Genomic DNA, 20,901 nt, shown 5'->3' on the forward strand with positions numbered 1-20,901 from the left:
ACGCTATCCTTGGAATTTTTGTTGCCCAGATGAAGGTGCCTATTTTACCATGTAATTTAGCGATATCCTCCACCTTAAATAGTAATGGGACAGAGTTGTATAAATAGGTAATTTTAGACAGAATTATCATTTTTACAAGGTTGACCCTCCCATAGATGTTTAAAGCGAGGTTTGCCCAATATGTTAATAAACTAACCACCTCTTTGGAGACCCTCTTCCAGTTGATTTTGGGGATATCTTCTAAATTCTGAGCTAATTAAACACCAAGATACCTCATTTGGCTCTTGACCCCCTGACTACCATTAGCTTGATTCCATTTCATTTTTTCGGTCTTTTCCTTATTTAGTTTATATCCTGAAACTCCGCCAAATATTTCTGCCTTCTCAAATAGTCTGGGTATAGCTTCTGCTTGAATTGTATTGTATTGTATTGTATTGTATATTGGATTTATATAGCGCTTATCACCCAGGGGTCTCTAAGCGCTTGCCTTGGGAACCCGTCCTGGCTTTTCCCTGTGAGATAGCCCCTACAGGGCATCCCCAAGGTGAAAGCCAGGCATCCCGCCACGGGGGGCCGTTGTGGAGATTAAGCAAGCTTAATGCCCAGAGTTGCAGAGTGTGAACCCATGATTAGGTCAGGCACCGAAGCGAGAATTATCGAGTCCGTGGACATTTGAGCTCAAGACCCTGCCGCGTCGGGAATTGAACCCTGGTCCCGGGTCTGACCTCTGCTTCAGGGTCTGCCTGCTCTAACCAGTGAGCCACACTTCTCCACATGTCCACTTGATGTAAACAGAAGCAGGCCATCTGCCTAAAGAGCAAGTTTTAACTCTAGCTCTGTGATTTTAAAAGGGTGAATGGATGTATCTGCCCTAAGTCAACATAAAACAGCTCGATGTATACGTTGAACAAAAGTGGTGACAAGGGGCACCCCTGCCAAGTGCCTCTTGAAATATTAAACCAGTATGTCAGTGCTCCATTCACCAAGATTTTTGCTTTCGGGTTAAGATAAAGACACTTCACAGCCTGAACAAAATTGTTTGAGAAACCAAAACTTTGTAGTGCCTCCCAGAGATATACCCAGTTCACCTGGTCAAATGCCTTTGCAGCATCTATTGCGATAATCGTAAGAGGGAGCTTCTTTACTTTGGTTACATCGATTGCCCCCATTACCTGGAAGGTAAGCTAATTTAACTGTTTGCCGGGTATGAACCCTCTCTGATCCGGATGAACTATAGCCTTAATGGCTTTGCCACCCTTGCTGCCAGTATACCTGCAAAAACTTTGTGATCTGAATTTAACAAGGATATTGGTCTGTAAGACTCGATCTTCTGAGGATCTTTGTTAGGTTTTAGGATCAAGGTCACTGTTGCTTCTGCCCATGAACATGGGGTGCCTTCCCCCTCCATGTATATTTTATTAAACAGATTTTAAAAAATGGCACTACCTTGTCCAACATCCCCAGATATACCTCAATTGGAAGCCCATGTGGGCCAGCTGCTTTGCCCCTGGCAATTGTTTTGAATTGTACTCTGACTTCTTCCTCTGTTATATTTGCTTGCAAGAGTAACCTATATTCTTCTGTCAACTGAGGGAGAGTTATTGACTTCAACCATTCCTGGGCTCCCTCAAGACCTGATTCGATTATCCTCCTCATATAAATCATTCATAAAAGATCTGGCCTCCTCCCGAATTTCATCATCCTCATATAGCAACACTCCTGTCCCTCTTTCAGTTAGATTCTTTATCAGGTCCCTTACCCTGTCTGTCTTTGCCTACCACGCTAAAAGAGAGCCACATTTCTCGCCGTATGAGAAATGCTGGAGCTTGCTGACTTTCCACCTATCCGTAAGAATATTATCCAAATTAGCCTGATATTCCGCCTGTAAACCCTCCAGCTCTTTTTCCAAATGCAACACCGAACTCTGGTACGCCAAAGATGCCTTCTGTAAATCCAACTCCTTTTCCTCATGTCATCCGCTTCATCTTTTTTCATGAGTTTCCTCTTGCTAATCATTATGGAGGTAAATAACCCTCTTATATACACTTTAAAGGCCTCCCAGACTATCTGGTCATTAGCTGTGCCAATATTAAACTTAAATTACTCGTCAGTTTTTTCTCCCAGCTCCAACAGCACTCCTTCATCCAATAACATGGTCCTATCAAGAGTCCACCTTCTTTGGAACTCTTTTTGCTTAAACCCCAGAATCAGCTCTACAACTGAATGGTCTGATAGAATTGCAGGGATATGCATTATTGACTCGACTTCGGAGAAAATCACCTGATCCGCGAGAAAATAATCTATTCTTGAATGATGCTTGTATTTCTTTTCCCATTCTTACATTTCCAAATGTCCAGCAGGTTATAATCTTTAATCATGTTTTTTAGCACCACAGACATTCTTGATGGGGTGTTTTATTTTACTTTTGAAGTACGATCTAGCTCCTTATTCATTATTAAGTTAAAATCTCCCCCAATTATAATTGGTGCAGTAGTGTTTAACAAACTGGCCTCTAGTTTCAAGAGCGCTCCTGGGTTGTCATCATTTGGCCCATAGTATGCTGCCCAAACTAGCCGCGTACCACTTACTGTCATCGGTAACCGCGAACCATCTCCCTCACTTATCTGTGTCAAATTTCTCTACATTTATACCTGCATTGCCTCTGATAACTAAAGCAACTCCTCTAGTGCTTCCTTTTTGCTCTGAAGAAAGCACCTCTTGAATCCATCGGAGCTTGCTGAAACCCTGCTTACACTCATGGGCCTCTAAGTGAGTTTCTTCTAAAAAACAGATGTGAGCCTCACAGTTATTAAGAATTTCAATGACCCAGGACATCTTCATCCTACCCCTCAGGCCATTAACATTCCAGGTTATTAACTGAACTTTATTTGGCCTATCCATTTTCACAGTTCTCTGAGCTCTTCCTTCGCAACTCTAGTGCTTTAAGGCTGGTATTAGGACTGCATTTTATTTTTTTCCCTCTTGCTCCCAACACCCTGTTTCCCCTCCCCTCCTCCCACCCATAAGGAACCCTCCTACCATTCCCTTGACAATGAAAAAACACCTCTTCAGGACCCACCCTTAGCAACTGAGGCACCTATCCTAAAAAAGAACAAAATAGACTAAATTTTAACTAAGTTTTTTGGTAACTCCTAAAAAAATTATATATATATATATATATATATATATATATATATATATATATATATATATATATATATATATACATATATATATATATATATATATATTTTTTTTTTTTTTACTCTTCCTTCCCCCTTACTTTCCCACTGCTACATACCCATAATATTCCTTCCTCGTAATTTCTGTGTCAGTATAAATGCCTATCTAAACCTAAGTTACTTCTTCATTTGTGCCAAAAAGGTATCTTCTTCCTCGGGGAGCTAAAATTATGCATCTTGTTTCTCCACATGACCTTCAATAAGGCCGCAAATTTCATTTGGAAATGGGCGCCCTGACTTCTCAACTCAGGCATTCTGGAGCAAAGGTCCCATTGCCTTTGCGCTGTTCTTTCATCAAGGTCTGATCTAATTTGATAGTTCACAGAATCAAACTGAAGTGCCGTTTCTTTTAAGGCTCTCCCCAGGACTGCATAAGTATGTAAATTGATTAAGATCTTTCTAGGAGCTTTCCTATCAGGGTGCAACTTCTACCTGTGTTTCAGAATTCCTTCTCTTAGAAGTTTGCATATAAATGTCTTAATATCTCCTTCCTCCGCGCCTTCCGGTATTTTGAGAACTCTTAGGTTGTTTCTTCTTGCCTGCATCTCCAACCATTCCAAGTCCTCCTGCAAAGTTTTATTTTGGGCTTTTAAATTCTCTAAATCTTTAATGTTTAGTGCGGAACTAACCTGACAGGCCTTTTTCTCAGCTCCAGTGTCCATCATTAATGGAGCATACCGATTTTCCACTAGAAGCGGTGAGAACTCTGCTGGAGACCTGATATCTCCCCCTTAGAAATATTTGGAAATAGGATTTCAATGAGGGGGTAGTCTTTACTGGTAGGTGTACTGTCTTGGCCTCTCTTCACTTTATAGTATCCCCTGAATTGCTATTTTTTTGGGGGTCATTGGAAACACTACCCAACAGTTTTCCCCTCCACAACTAGTTTTTCCCTATTTTTCACCTTGAAGTGCGAGCGCAGCTGATATCTGCTTTTTTTTTGGGGGGATGCAACCCTCCTTGAGCATGCAGGGTGTTCAGAGAGTCACTAACCTCAGCCGGGGCCCCTCGCAAGGGCTGTTCTAATATAGGTGCAGATTTGGTATTTTTGCCCAGATTTACTGCCTTATTACCTAAACCCAGCTCGAGGGGACTGTAAGAAAGATAAAGGCAGGAAGAATAGAGCTTCTTTTCCATGGACCAAGCCTTACCCCGCCAAAGGCCCGTCTCAGCGCATCTGTCGAGGAGCCAGAAAGGTCCCGTGTTGCAGAGTCCTCCTGCCGCGAGACTGCCCGCCGGCATACTGTGCTGACTCTGCCTTCCGCAGCCCTGAATCCGATCCTGGCAACCGCAACTTGAATTCTCCACCACAGCATGGTTGGAAACACTACCCAACAGTTTTCCCCTCCACAACTAGTTTTTCCCTATTTTTCACCTTGAAGTGCGAGCGCAGCTGATATCTGCTTTTTTTGGGGGGGGCAACCCTCCTTGAGCATGCAGGGTGTTCAGAGAGTCACTAACTTCAGCCGGGCCCCTCGCAAGGGCTGTTCTAATATAGGTGCAGATTTGGTATTTTTTCCCAGATTTACTGCCTTATTACCTACCACCATACCATGGTTGGAAACACTACCCAACAGTTTTCCCCTCCACAACTAGTTTTTCACTATTTTTCACCTTGAAGTGCGAGCGCAGCTGATATCTGCTTTTTTTGGGGGGTGGGGCAACCCTCCTTGAGCATGCAGGGTGTTCAGAGAATCACTAACCTCAGCCGGGGCCCCTCACAAGGGCTGTTCTAATATAGGTGCAGATTTGGTATTTTTTCCCAGATTTTTTCCCAGGTCCAAGGGTAAATGGAATATTCCTTAAAAAATGAACTCTGGCAACCGCAACTTGAATTCTCCACCACAGCATGGTTCGGTGTCCTCCGAACCCATCGTATACCGCCGCCTCCTGCCCTATGCAGTGTCACAATAGTGCCGGGATGCAGGTGAAAGAGATACCGGCAGCTCAAGTCGCTGTATGGAGGGAGTGAGGTGAGAAAGTAAGAGAAAGAAATAATTAGGATCAAACAGTTTCTTCTTTTTTAAACAAACACATTTCTTATTTACCCTAACAAAGCTTTAATGTGCGACTACTAGTGATTCCATTGACGCCCGCTTTCAGGGTTCTGCCAGTGTTTCTGCCTCACCACACTGGGAGCTCCCGCGACCAGCGTCAACCTGCCGCCATGTTCCTCTGGACTTTTCCCTCAAATGAGTTTCTTGCAGCACTCGCCAGAGTTCATTTTTTAAGGAATATTCCATTTACCCTTGGACCCCTGCCTGAAATAGTGTGCCTGCACCAGCATTCATTTTTATTCCATTTCTCCCTGCACTCCATCGATTGTCATAGATGCATCAGCATACATTTTTTAAGGATTATTCCAGTGCACACGAAACCTCTTGCCTGCCATAGGCACACACCAGAATACATTTTTTATGGATTATTCCATTTCCTCCTGGGCCCTCTTGTCTGCCATAGATGCACACAATACTTCATTTTGTAAGGTTTATTCCATATTCCCCTAGACCCTCTGCCTCCCATAGGGGCACACATCAGCATTAATTTTCTTTTAGGATTATTCAATTTTCCTGTGCACCTTCCTGACTGACACAGGTGCCTCCCGTAGATGCACATAAAGCAAAAAGTTACATCTGCATGTTGTTATCCTGATGAAAAATTAAATGTTATGGCTGCGTGGTTTGACTTTGAAATGGTTACACTATTGTTTTTAATTAATTTGGATAAGTGACCACACAATATTATATTGTCTGTACTATAAATCACTCAAACTGCAAAAATGGCACATTTCTCAAAAAAAAATTCTTGCTTGTTTTCTTTTAGTTGCACAAGAGATATCACCCACAGTACTGCCAGACAGAAGGCCTGTACTTAGTGACATGACCACAACTTATGATGTGAGTCCTCTAGTGTGTTCCGCTTGTGCAACTAAGTGCCACTGCCAACTGACAGCTTCAAGATGGCCCCAAAGAAAGGTGCAGCTAAGAAAGTGACCATTGAGGAGGAGAAGAATAAGCAGATTGCCACCATGGGTGTGCCACCCCAATCGTTTTTCAGGAGACATGTGCCTGCAGCACTGTCCACCGAGGATCCAACTGGGTGCAGCACTCTCACGACAGCCGCACCACACCGACCTAAGCCTAATGCCATACCTCTCTGAGAAGCAGCCACTTCAACCATGGTGATGAGCAGCAAGTCTGAACTGGATTTGTCTCAGTTGCAAACTAGTACCCAATTGTCACAGGAAAGTGGGAAACAGGAGCCACATCCAGAAATAGTAGATCTTCCTAAAGTAGGAGCAGAACAGGAGGTTCTGCTTCCTGCTGAACAAGATGTACCTGTTGTCGAACTGTTAGCTTCCAGATCTTCAGCAAGAAAAAGGAAGGGTACTTCAACATCTTCTCCAAGCCCCTCTTCAGATGATCTGGAAATGGATTAGACCCCAGATGAGTCCAAGGCATGTCAGGAGAGATAAGGAAAAAGGAAGGTTCCTAAAAGCCTTGCAATGGAAGGGGATGAGGATGATGAGCCAGTCAATGTCATGGAAGCTAGTTCAGAAAACACTGACATTACACCTACTATACAACCTGCTCTGAGGGATGTGACAATGGTATCACCACCACCTCTAAGTTCATATTTGTATTGCTCCTGCTAATGCCTGCATCAGTTGAAGTATGCATTGAAGAGAGGCAATCGACTACACACCTATCTCAAGTTCTTCTTTAGGCAATGGCACACTAAGAACATTCTCCTCTCTAGTTTGGGACTTCTTTATCATTAGAAAGCAGGAGGATAACTTTGCAATATCCTCCATTTGCCACACAAGTGTTCATTGAGGTAAGCCTTTTTTCGCACTATGTTAACGACCTATATGAAAAAACATCACACAATCTGGTGGGAGGCGCACCTCAAAAACATTGCTGCACATGGTGATGGTGATGAGAAATGGAATCAGCTCTGATCACAGTGTAAGGTGAAGGTGATGAGGTAGAAGAGGGTGACAGCTTTACACAAAGATGCCCTGCCCCATCAGTGTGCCTGTATCACTTGCCTCAGCAACCTCAAAATGGTGCAAGAGTCACATGGAGACACCACTGAAAACAGTGCTTGCCCCAAGATGCACACAGTGGCACTACAAAAGAAAAACCTCCAAGCTACTATTACAGGCATGTTTAGGCAGGAGGGGAGGTGGGGCCCTACGAATGCAATCAGCCAATGGCAAGTTTGTACAACGGGAAGCTGTTTAAAATATTAACGTGTTTCCTCCTCCCTTTTTCTTTTGTGGAAGGATTGGGATTATTAGAGTTTGTGGCAGCCATCTGCCTGAAATGGAAGATCCCCAGCCAGACCTATTTTGACAGAGTTGCTGTTCCAGTGCTCCAAAATGATGTGCTGCAATTGGTTGGACAAGCTTTGCAGCAGACTGCTCTTCACACTATTCACCTAATGACATACATGGGGACCATAGTATCAAAGGAGAGGGTTAACCCAATAAAGTCACTGGGACCTGGGTATCTAGCGTTAAGAATAGAGGGGTCCCAGTGAGGGAGAAGAGCTTATTATTTAGGAACAATTAAATGAATCCAGTAAACAAAGAATACATCTATAATATTTAATTCACATTATAGGAAAAAGGCAATCATAAACTAATTCAGAAATTGTAGTTGTACTAGTGCCCCTGGGGGTAAGGGGGACGTGCAGTTGTGAGGGTAGTGTAGGGGGGGAATTCGTGACAATAAAAAACATGTATCTATCAAACATTAGTATGAATTCAATGTCAGATACACAGTAAAACGATCATAAATCAACATAATAGTTCAAAATACACATGCCCCAATGTCCATACTATACAAGCATCGTGGGTAGGAGGAGGCTGTGTTTGAAGACAAAGAAGCGTGTCGACGTTTCGACCCTATTAGAGCAGGAATCAATGGAATCCTTGCATGTGGGTCTTCATCAGGACGGGAGAGGGGTAGTGGGGCCGACAACCTAATTTAGAAAGATATCGAACCAATTTAATGTCATTCTTAACACTGTCCGAATCTCAAGTTATATGTGGGTAGACACATTATATTAAAAACATACCTGAATAAATCAGTGTTGGTGAATAATAATCAGGATAAGAATCGATGAGAGGCATTCAATCCTGAGAGAAATCATTAATATGCCCATTAGAAATATAGTAAAACTAATTGCAACATAATATCAAAGGCTTGGAAAGGAAAAATATTTTCAGACTTACTTGTTAAGTAAAGTCCGATATCCCAAGGGGATCGGGCAGAAGATCCGGGCACTGGGCGGGGAGGAACCACTCTACGTATCTGTATAAAGGGAACAGTATTCAGACGGGGCCAACCAGTGTAGAATAACTCGGAACGAGAATTCAATGGTCGGCAGGGCTTACCGAATTGCGTGGAGATTCTCATTATGTCCCCGATGTTAGAAGGAATACGTCCGTATGAATCTGGATGCGTATCCTAAAAAAGGGGGGATATAGGGGGGGGGCACCATTAATATAGGGTTGGCGGGTTGGAGGCGCCATTGTTGTAGTTTGTGCCAGGGGCCGATGTGAAGCGGGCTTACCGGTCGGTGAAGATTCAGCGTCTCTATGCGGCAACCTCGAGGAGAACGCCGAACTTCCTGATGCGGTCGTTGACATAGCAACAGGAGGTCACATGGGCAATGGTAAGGGAAAAAAGACTCAGAAAGTCGTCCGTTGCCGGGGTGATCAAAATAAATAGTAAAGTGATAAGTTTTAAGGAGATCCAGAGAAAATATTTTATATATCAAAAAAGAAGGGCTATCATCTCGTATTTATTGGCAGATTGGGAAGCCATAGGATAGGTCATATTGGGATATATCCTTCGTAGTCAGGGCAGGCAGTGACAGTTAGACATCGTATGCCTGTTCCATGATAAATAGGGTCATGTTTTTTAGAAGTAACGGATTACGGTTTGTAAAGCTTAGTGTTGAAATGGAACATGCGTGAATATACTGCGTACCTATCGCAAGATGGTAAAGGCAGTTTTCATTGGGCATGAATTAACCATATGCAAAGCATAATACAATGAAAATTGAGCGATTATACTGCGTACCTATCACAGGATGGTAAAGGCAGTATAAATTAGTCCAGGACATGAAAATATTACCTAATCATAATATACATCTGTAAAGAAGGTAGATTTCAGCCAAGTATATCAAAAAACAATCAGGTAGTAATTAATCAAGAAATGAACTGCGTACCTGTCACATGATGGTAAAGGCAGTATCAGTCTATCCAGGACTTATATAGCTCCCAAGAGTAAGCAAAGACAGGTCATATCTTCAGTTAGAAAGCTAGATAGCATCGTTAAGGTAGAGTGGCAAGCTGTGAGAAAGAGCTGTCCTGTTCATTTAAGCCTGATTGGATGGAGTCGAAAAAGAACATCCATTTAAGTTCCCTAATGTTCAGTATAGTAGAGACATTACCTCCCCTGGGGCCTAAGGTAGCTTTCTCAATTACAACCCATTTCAGGCTTTCAGGTCGGTGTGCTGCTGATCTAAAGTGGTCTACAAGGGGGGCACCTGCCACTTCACACCTGATTCTGCTCATATGTTGTAAGATACGTTGTTTGATTATTAGAGTTTGTGGCAGCCATCTGCCTGAAATGGAAGATCCCCAGCCAGACCTATTTTGACAGAGTTGCTGTTCCAGTGCTCCAAAATGATGTGCTGCAATTGGTTGGACAAGCTTTGCAGCAGAGTGCTCTTCACACTATTCACCTAATGACATACATGGGGACCAGTCATCAAGCCACTGATTACATGTGTATTACTGCACTCTGGATCTCTTTTAAAGGGGTTAGGCAACAGCTATCTACGGGTCTAAGCTCTGAAAAAACTTTTAAGGACATTGAGTGGCATGCAACAGTGGACATGTTCACTATGGAGATATTACATACAGTTTCAGACATCTTGGAATACCTTAATTGCAAGATGTTTTAATGGCTGTGACCAAGTGTCTCAGAACTGAAGTTGTTGCCTCGGACAATGGCAGTAATATAGTTACGGTCATGGCAGATGGTGGCTATGTCAGGGTCCTGTGTTTGGTGCATTGCTTCAACCTTATTTTGCAGGACTTTCTCAAAATAGAAGACATAGTCAGCAACATACTGACCACCTGTGAACAATGTACACTAATTAAAGCTATTCTTTTAAGCCTGGAAGCAGTTGTGGATCATTCAGTGTGCTAATAGAGTACCAGTCCTTATACAGGAGATGCCCACATGTTGAAACTCAACCTTTTACATGTTGCAATGTCTGTTTGAACAGTACAAACTGATCAATGACTATGACATTCAAAGAGGGAATGTAACTGGGAAAAGCATGACCATGGATATGGAAAATGGAATCTAGTCAAATTGCTGGCATAGATTCTACTTCCTTTTGAGGTTTTCACCCAAGAAGTCAGCAAGGAAGACGGAATGATGAGCCAAGTTATCCCATTGTTGCATCTGCTACAGGACCAGTTAAAAAAAGTGTCACAAAGGTTTGCAGGTGTGGAGAGCAATGGAGAAGAGCATGACTTGGTTGAGAATTTAAGCTGCATAAAGACATCATGTCATCCAAAGAGTACATCTGTGCCACAATACTTGATCCATGGTACAACAAAAATACTATCTACTTGCATTAATAGTTCAGAAAAGAATGTTTCACTATACAAGATGTGGATTGTTGATGAAACAAGAGACCTTGAAGAAGAACGGCTGGAAATTTGAATCTCAGGCAGAAGTTCTTAAATACAGCCTTCAGCTTCCAGAGAGGGCAGTGATGTTGTCTCAGACCAGCCAACACCAGCGACAAGAACCCTGACAACAACTAGAGGAACAGAATAATTGGACCCAACTCTCTATTGGCTTGGTTTTGCGTAGCAGGCTTAAGTCAAGTGAAGAGCTGAAGGCAAAAAGAGTCGAACAAGTGGCAGCAACAATGACCATTCAGAGGATGTTTCATGACTATCCGGATGATCCAAAATAGGTCTAAATTGATCAAAACGTATTGGTCTATTGGTATGGGAAGATGTGCCAATGGTCAGTGCTCATCAGGGGGCATAAAGTATGTGGCTTGTCTTATAGTTAGTGTGTCTGCTGAGCATGTGTTCAGTGCAGCTTGTACAGTTGGCACAGTGAGAAGGACCAGTCTCCCACCTGAAAACGTACATAGATTGACCATGATCAAAATGAATCAACACCTCATACCACACAATATACACTGTCCCTACAATACCATAGAGAGACAAGGATGAGGGAGATTGGTCATACTCAAGTGTGTTAGCTGACCAACTTCTGGGCAAACCACTTGAGTTTGAGGACAAAATGTACTTCTTCATTGAATAGGCCACCATAGAACTTTTTAATTGTTTATCGTCAAACTGCTTAGTGCTTTGCCAAAAAACAAAGGATATAGCCCGGGGAACATTACATATTTTGTTTGTGTCTGACTTATGCAGCACCACCGTATTTAGGTAAATGTATGGCTGGATTGGAGCTGACTAGTGAGCAGGAAAGACGTCTCTCCATTCCCTTCAAGGTCATTGGAGACAATGCCTACCTCCATCCCATGTCTATTCCTCTTTTTTTATGCCCCTAGCAGGGCTTCCCCCGTAAGGACGATTTAATTTACCTGACTGCCAATGCAGCGCTTGCATCAAAGAGGAGATACAATCGTGTACCACAGTGCTTGGATTGGAACAGTTCCAATAAGTGATATATTGAGTAAATGTGAACAAAGATTTGTGATTCATGTGGTGGCAGACAGTGAGGGAGGATGATTAACTAATTTGTAAACTTGATTTTGAGGATTTGCAATGTTTGGTGCCTGACAAGTGATCATTTTTGTCCTGGAGGTGATTGGCTCTTTCACACTTCGCACAGTTTATTTGCGGGGTCCATTCCCTTTTTCTGTTTTTTTAAGGCCAGACTAGTCAGTTTACTTCACAAACACAAGTCTACACAAACTACTCAAATAATTTTCGTGTTCCCTGTGCCAGTTGCCCATCCCTGCTGTGACTTCATGCTTGTGTGGTATATTGTAACTTGTAGTGTTTTATTTTCGTCATCACTGTTGTACGTTGTGCTGTTTATTTTCCTCATTGCTGTTTATTGAACTCTGTTGTTTTTCTTCCCCATCTTTGCACCAACACTCCGCCCGCTCACCTTCCCGCTGTTTTGCTTTCCCCACTCTTTCCCTCCTGCTTTCCACTGATAGCAGAGTCCGACAACTGCCTAGAACCTATTTATAGAGACCGCACCATGGCTCCAGTACATCTACGTGCCAGCTCCCCATTGCTGCTGCGACCTCCTGCTTGTATGTATATATTGTAACTTTTTGTATTTTTTTCCTCATCACTGTTGTAATTTGTGCTGTTTTATTTTCCTCAATACTGTTTGAATTACTTTGTTGTTTTTCTTTCTCATTTTTCCCAGCTGCTCAACCTGCTCGCTTCCTGCCATTTTGCTTCCCCACTCTTTCCCTCCCACTTTGTTCCAATAGCAGGCACACACGCACTACCTAGGATCTACTTATGGAGGCTGAATCACAGCTCCAGTAGCAGGTTTTCATGCCAGACCCCTGTCAATACTGCAACTTCATGATTGTGTGGTATATTGTAACTTATGCTGTTTTATTTTCCTCATCAGTTGTAATTTGGGCCATTTTATTTTCCTCATTACTGTTTGTTTTCCTCTGTTGTTTTTCTTCCATGTTTTTCACTGCTTCTCCACCCGATCACTTTCCCTCTTTTTTGCTTTCCTCACTCTTTTCTTCCTGGTTCCCCCACTAACAGAGCCCCACCCACCACCTAGGACCAACTTATGGAGGATGCAGCGCTGCTCCAGCAGCTGGTCCCCATCCCACCTCTCCATCTTTGCTGCAAGTTCATACTTGTGATGTATATTGTAACTTGCGCTGTTTTATTTTCCTCATCAATGTTTTAACTTGTAGTGTTTTAGTAGTGTTTTAGTTTCCTCATTACAGTTTGTTTTTCTCTACTGTTTGTCTTCTCCATCTGTTTACCTCTGCACCACCACCTCACCTTTTCTGTTGTTTTGCTTTCCCCACTCTTTCCCTCCTGCTTCCTGCCACTAAAGACCCAACCTCCTCCTTTTTTTCCCCCTTTTTCCCTTTTATTCTTTTTTTTTCTTTTTTTTTTCCAAGAAAACATAGATAAGTTACAACACGCTTCAGTCTTTTAAGTACTTACAATACTAACATCACTCTTTTGATGGCAAAGTAGGAATATAAACATAGATACAAGGAAAAATAAGAAATACTAATAATACAGATTTAACTTAAAAATACTTTTCAGCTTGTATCTTCGGCTGTATATGCCCTCACGACATCCTCCCCTTACTGATTTATCGTCCCGTTTTTCCAGTTTACAACTGGATGCCACATCCTCTTACCCAAAGATCTACCTCTTTTGCCTTTTCTATCATAGATTGCTTTTTCTAGGTTGTAAGTGACAATAGCCGAGCATTCCAGATTTGAAAAGTTGGTGGTGCCCTATCTAGCCATAATGTTGCAACACATATACGATATACTGCGGATACCATAAACATAAACTCAATAGGGATATCCTCTTCCCGTCACCACCCCCAACAATAATAATTCATCAGTAAGCTTAATTTTGTAACCTAGTGATACATCAATACATTTTTCAATATCTTTTTTCAAGGAGTACAATTGCGGGCATTTTGAGAATTCATGAATTATGTCTGCATCAGTAGCATTAATGAATTGTAGGATAGATGCACTGCATATTTTGTTATAATGCTCAGAGTAATGTTTAACTCCTGTTTATTGGTGCTCCTAAAGGTGACGTCGAGGGTCCGACGGCGTCTTTAAACATTGGATAGAAGTGAAACTAGAGAACCTCTGGTTTCATCCCTTTGGGGCACACATTTTTCTTGTCTTTCCTGTTAGAAAAAGACTTCCACTCCGTTATTTGGTAGTTCATAAGTGTCTTTTTAATTAATTTGGATTTCGATTCTGCTTTTCAACATCATTTCATTCTCATATGAGTTTTAACTTCATAGACTTCAGGCAATGTCATTTCAAAATATCCAATGCCTTTCGGGCATTATTATTATGCCCTTCATCAGGGAATCGACACTGTAAAAATAATATGGTAACAATTACAATGCTGATTTGTAGTAAATGTAAATCACAAACACTGCAGGAAAACCTGTTGCATAATATCTGTACATTGTGGAAAACTATACGTTCGGTGCTACCCGTGGTTCCTAAGGGGTTGTTGTGTGTGAGCTAGTATGGTTCAATGTCATTTAGAACAAAAAACGAAAAAATGTGGTGTCACTTACAAGCCTTTCCTCAAGGAACTCATGTACTTCACATTGTACCAAAGCTATTTCAAATACAATGAAACATGGTACCAACAGCTTTCCGGAATGGCTATGGGCAATTCGGCGGCACCCGATTATGTTAATATTTTCATGCAGTAGTACGAAAACAAACATATTTTGACCAAAAAAGAATGGACAGACAATTTAAAAATGTTCATCAGATACATCGATGATATATTCATCATTTGGACAAATTCAAAGGAGAGACTACAAGCCGAACTGATTGAATTCAATAAAATAGACCAACGAATCCAATTAACATAGGACATATCAGACACCATGGTTAATTTTCTGGATGTCAAAGTTTCAATAACCTCAGACGGATTTGCCACAGACCTATATGTCAAACCAACAGACAGAAACAATATGTTGCTCCACTCGAGTTTCCATGAACCAAACTTGATAAGAAATGTACCTTTCTCACAGATGGCTAGAGTGAAAAGGATTACCTCTGAGGAACACACTCTAAATTTGAGACTAAAGGAAACGACAAACAAATTCATTAACAGAGGGTACCCTCAACCATTGATTGAAGAATCGAGAGGGAGGATCGACAAACTCTCAAGAACGAAACTACGAACACCTAAAGTCAAATCAGAACAAACACGGACAGTAGTGGTTTCAAAATTTTCAACAGCTAGCAAGAAATATAAAAATGTCATTCTGAAACATTGGCCAATATTGAACATTGAACCAGACTTCAAACATACTTTTAATCAGTCACCAATATTCGCATTCACACGAGCAAAGAACCTGGGTGAAATTCTACAGAACAAATCCCCAAAAATTATAGAGTTTTCTGGAACCAAACCTTGTCTCAACTGCGGCAATTGCAACAGTATAATAAGAGGAAACTCAATCAATCACCCAATGAAAGGTTACTCTATTAAACTCAAGGTAAACGCAACATGTGATACCAGTAATTTGATCTATGGAATAAGATGTCCTTGTGGAAAGATGTACGTCGGTAAGATAGAACGACGTATCAAACTACGACTAACAGAACACAAATCTAACATTCGGTTGAAAAATACCAAATCAGCTTTGTCGGCGCATTTTGTAGAAGAACACCACAACATCTCACAGATAAAGTTTGTCATACTTGAAACTATACAGAAAATTGAGGGGAGAGACAATACTAAGCACCTTCTTAGAAGAGAGAATTTCTGGATTCAAAAACTTTCCACCCAAAAGCCGACAGGCTTAAATGAAAGAATTGAACTGTCATGTTATCTGTAAATAATTGCTCCTGTGACCGGACCTTGTTAACACTGTGTTTGTTCATGTAACCATCACACACACTCTAATATACGTTTCATCACATCTCACCTCATACACATATTTCACCGACATATTTCTAGAACACTGAGATAGCTCGACGAACAGAGCAAGCAACAACCACAGCACCCGAACCTAGAGTTCAAGCCCCACTTGGGACGTCTCAGCCCTGCCCGGGCCGTTCTTTAAAGCCCTAACACGTTTTTTCATTATGTATTTGTTTATTTTTATTTCCATTTTTCGCCATATGTCTATAGCATCTGTTCACCTCTCACACTATTTTATCACGTTATCAGGACGTGATTTCAACAGACTCGAACAGCTCTTTATCCTTACACATCAACTCAAGACACCGATGGTCTATTGACTATGTTCATGGTCACATGACCGTAACTTTATTCAAAAATAGTAAAACGCGGCCAGATTTTGTCTGCGCCGACGTTTTAGAAGATTTCCAAAAGATCGAAGTACGCCAAACCAACACCTCAGGTTAGTCCCTAACAGCCGACATGGTCGGATGAATTCTTAACGCTCGATAGACACGCTCAAACAACACTGCTGACCGTGCTTTTTACGCTTTCTTACAGATGTAAACACACCCTTGAGGAAAGTCTTGTAAGTGACACCACGTTTTTTCGTTTTTTGTTCTAAATGACATTGAACCATACTAGCTCACACACAACAACCCCTTAGCACCGAACGTATAATTTTCCACAATGTACAGATATTATGCAACAGGTTTTCCTGCAGTGTTTGTGATTTACATTTACTACAAATCAGCATTGTAATTGTTACCATATTATTTTTACAGTGTCGATTCCCTGATGAAGGGCATAATAATAATGCCCGAAATGCATTGGATATTTTGAAATGACATTGCCTGAAGTCTATGAAGTTAAAACTCATATGAGAATGAAATGATGTTGAAAAGCAGAATCGAAATCCAAATTAATTAAAAAGACACTTATGAACTACCAAATAACGGAGTGGAAGTCTTTTTCTAACAGGAAAGACAACAAAAATGTGTGCATCAGTAGCATCACACCTGGGACACATAGGTCCTGAGGTACCCCCCCATTGTGCAATCCTTGCTGGGGTGTGGTATAAGGAATACAGGGTCTTATAGTGCTGTGACTGTAGGGTCGCAGAACACAAGATTGTTCGACCCAAGTCTAAAGATAGTTGGAAACCCTCTGGATGTAAATCAGTTTTTTCCGTCCACTTCCTAGCAAATTTGTCTCTATCATCACTTTTATATTTACCCAATTCTACATATAGGCTCGGATTGTACAGTGAGTATTATTCTCTATGTAGTCCATTATACGGCATGAGCCAAAACCCAGAGATCCACCCTGTTTATTTGAAAGATAGCTTCTAATCTGAAGATACTTAAAAAAACTATTATTTCCTACCTTAAAAATACTTTGGATCTCATGAAACTGCAAAATTCCACCCTGTTTGTCCAGAAGATTCCCAATTTTCTTAATCCCTTTAGTATTCCATTCCTTCATCACTGAATCCCTATATATCTCCCCAGGTAGTGATATATTAGTATACAACCGTGTGTACCTGTTGTACCTTCCCAAACCTATTTTCTTTGAGATCATCTTCCAGATAGTATAAGCAGCTTTAAGTGTTTTAAATCTTGGGTGTTTGAAATAACTAAAATCAATTGTGTTCAAAAATCCATTTACTGCCCCATCCCTCATCAGCACCGTGTAAACATTGAAAAACCCTTGTGAACTATCTCCTTGTTCTGTACTGCCGCCACCAATTAATCCCTGAAAATACTGCATAGCTACAGCCCAGTAATAGAACCTAAAATCAGGTGCCCCCCAACCCCCTCTTTCCCTTGGAAGTGTAAGATGTCGATATGCTCTTCTTGTTTTGCCATGTGCCCAGATAAATTTATTTACTATAGCTTCTATCTTGTTAAACCATATATGCTCGAAATATAACGGTATAGCTCTAAATAAATATAATAATTTAGGGAATGTAATCATTTTTACTACATTTATTCGTCCCATCAATGTCAGATGTAATCTGTGTACCCTTTCTGTGTTCTCTTTTACTTTATTTAATAGGGGTCTGATATTGAGGTCAACCAGGCTATCAAGGTCTGCCGTGACTTTTATACCTAAATATGTTGCTTCCTTAACCACTCTTGTGTCCTGGAATATCATATGATTATTTTGTACTATTTGGGTTTTCCCACTATTGATTTGGTATCCTGAGAGTGCCCCAAATTTTGATGCTTCTCTCTCTATCTCAGATAGTGCTATGTCTGGTTTGTTGGTAATAACGGCCACATCATCTGCATACGCAAATACTTTGTAACTTCTTTCATGTAACTCGATTGGAGCAATACTATTGTTTCTTTCCAGTCTTCGTAGTATGGGGTCAATATAAAGGGTGAAGAGCAGCGGGGATGCTTGGTATCCCTGTCGTGTCCCTCGTTTTATCTGAACTGTCTCGGTGTATCCTTTATTAATTCTTATTCTAGCCGTAGGGTTGGAATACACTGTCTGTATTGCTCTAATATACCCTCTGCCAATTCCAAACCACTCCATTACCTCCCATAGGTAGTCCCAGGAGACCCTGTCGAAGGCCTTCTCTGCATCCAGAAATATGACCGCGACAGGGTCCCCTGCAACCCCCATAGCACCCAAAATAGTGATCATCTGCCTTGTGTGTTGTGTAGTTCCCTTCCCTGGAATAAACCCGTGCTGTGATGTGCTAACCAAGTGCTCTACAACCTTACTTAACCTATGTGCAAGTATTTTTGTGTATATTTTAGCATCTGCATTCATACGTGATATTGGACGATAAGACCCAGGTTCTAGGGGGGGTTTATCTTTCTTTAAGATTACAATAATATCAGCCCCTGCCCAGGATTTTGGTACTGAATCTCCCCTCTGTGCTTAAATGAAAATTTCATACATATCTTTCCCTAATATATCCCAGAATTTTTTGTAAAACTCTGCTGGAATCTGATCTGGGCCGGTAGCCTTCCCAGAGGGGAGGCTATTCACTGCTTCCTGGACTTCCTGTAATGTGAATTTAAGTTCTAGTTTTTCTTTCCCGTCATCTTCTAGCACTGGGTGTATTATAGTGTTCAGATATTCCGTAATCTCCAATTTTGATTTACTTATATTCTGTTGATAAAGGTTAGTATAGAATCTCTTAAAAGCATCCTGTATATCTGTTACCTTATTTACAACTTCTCCTACCTAATTTTTTATTTCCTTTATCTCCCCCGCTGCTAGCTTCTGCCTCGTTCTAACAGCCAGAAGATGCCCAATTCTCTCGTTATACTCATAGCTTTCCTCTCTTTTGGCCAAATAATTGGCCGCAGCCTCCTTACTACACTTTCGCTCGGCTCTGCCTTCTTCAGCTCTATGTTTAACAGTAAGTCTTCCATAGGGTCTTGATTAATAATTGCTGATATTAAGCGATCTTCTAGTTCCTTTAAATCCCTTATCCTTATCTCTTTTTCATCTTTCTCCCTCTTAGTCCTTTGAAGCGTAAAGCATAGGGTTTCCCCCCTGATGCCTGCATTAAAGGCATCCCAGACCATGCCAGTTGCTGCTGTCCCTCTGTTAATTTCCCAGAATTGTTCAATCCAAGTTCTCATTCTGTTCACGTAACTCTCGTCTTTAAGGAGTCCTCTCTCAAAAGTCCAGTTATAAGAGTTCCTTTCCCCTACTATAACCTGTGGGAGTGTCAATACAAGCGGATTATGATCGGATAAAATCCTAGGTAGCCTCTCTAATTGACTAACACCTACTAAAGAGCTAGAAGTCAGGAAATAATCTAGTCTAACAACCAATCTGTATGGTGCTGAGTAGTATGTACTACCCGTCCCAGGTGGATGTCTCTGCGCCCATAAATCAACTAACGCATTATGTCTCATAAGATCGCATACAGCCTTACAAACCCTCTTCTTTCTCCCCCCATACATCCCCCCTCCCGTCATGCCCTTCATGCCCAAACCATTCATCCCATTTATATTCAAATCCCCACAACATATGATTGGCTCAGGCCATAGCGGCAGTTCCTGATCCAAAAATTCGAAGACCTCTGGGTCATCTTCTGTGGATCCATAAACGGAGACTATGGTACAGCATCCTACGTTTGTTTCTCCTTCAATTATAACCCATCTCCCCTCTGATCTTCTTTTTTCTTTTTGTTTTAAAGACTCCTTTTTTAGCTAGTATAGCTACCCCCTTGGTCTTAGTTTCTTGTCTGGTAGAAGCTAATACCTCAAATCCCATTTGTTCGAGTAGATATTTGTTATTTCCCTCTATGTGTGTCTCTTGGAGACAAATTAAGTCTAATTTCAGCATTCTTAACATTGCGGCTACTTTCTGCCTTTTTCCTCCATTATTTAGACCGCAGATATTCATGGAGGCAATCCTAAGAGTCATCGCATAATCTTATGTCTTCCCTTGCTGTGGTACCAGATTCTATTCTTGCTATCTCCTACGTGTACTGCTCTTATCTCAGATGCTTTATATCTATTTGTTTCCTCTTTGCGTGTTGTATTCACCAACCATGTGTCCACCCCCCCTGCCCCTCCCTCTCACCCCCCCTCCCTTCTCCCCTCCCCCTGTCTCCCCCCCTTCTACAGGCAAATAGGTCAATCCTGACCTATGTGTGACCTCTATAGCTGTAGCGTCGCCTCTCTCTCCTGCCCTTGCCAACTGCTTACTACTTTCTCCTTTTATGGTGTTTTCGGTGGATTTCTCGCTCTATTATTCTTCTCCCTGCTCTGTTACGTAAGCTCCGCTAGGAATTCTCCTGCTTTAATTTCCGATACGAACACCCTAGTCTGGCCCCGATTGATAATTTTCAATCTCGCTGGGTAGAGTAGATATGCTTCTGCACCTTGTTTCTGACAAGGGGAAATCAATTGCCTTAGCTTCCATCTTTTTTCAACTGTCACATGACAGAAGTCAGGCCTGGCAAAAAATGTAACA

Source organism: Lissotriton vulgaris, chromosome 9 (genome assembly GCF_964263255.1).
Source record: "Lissotriton vulgaris chromosome 9, aLisVul1.2, whole genome shotgun sequence".
In the NCBI taxonomy this organism is placed as follows: Eukaryota; Metazoa; Chordata; class Amphibia; order Caudata; family Salamandridae; genus Lissotriton; species Lissotriton vulgaris.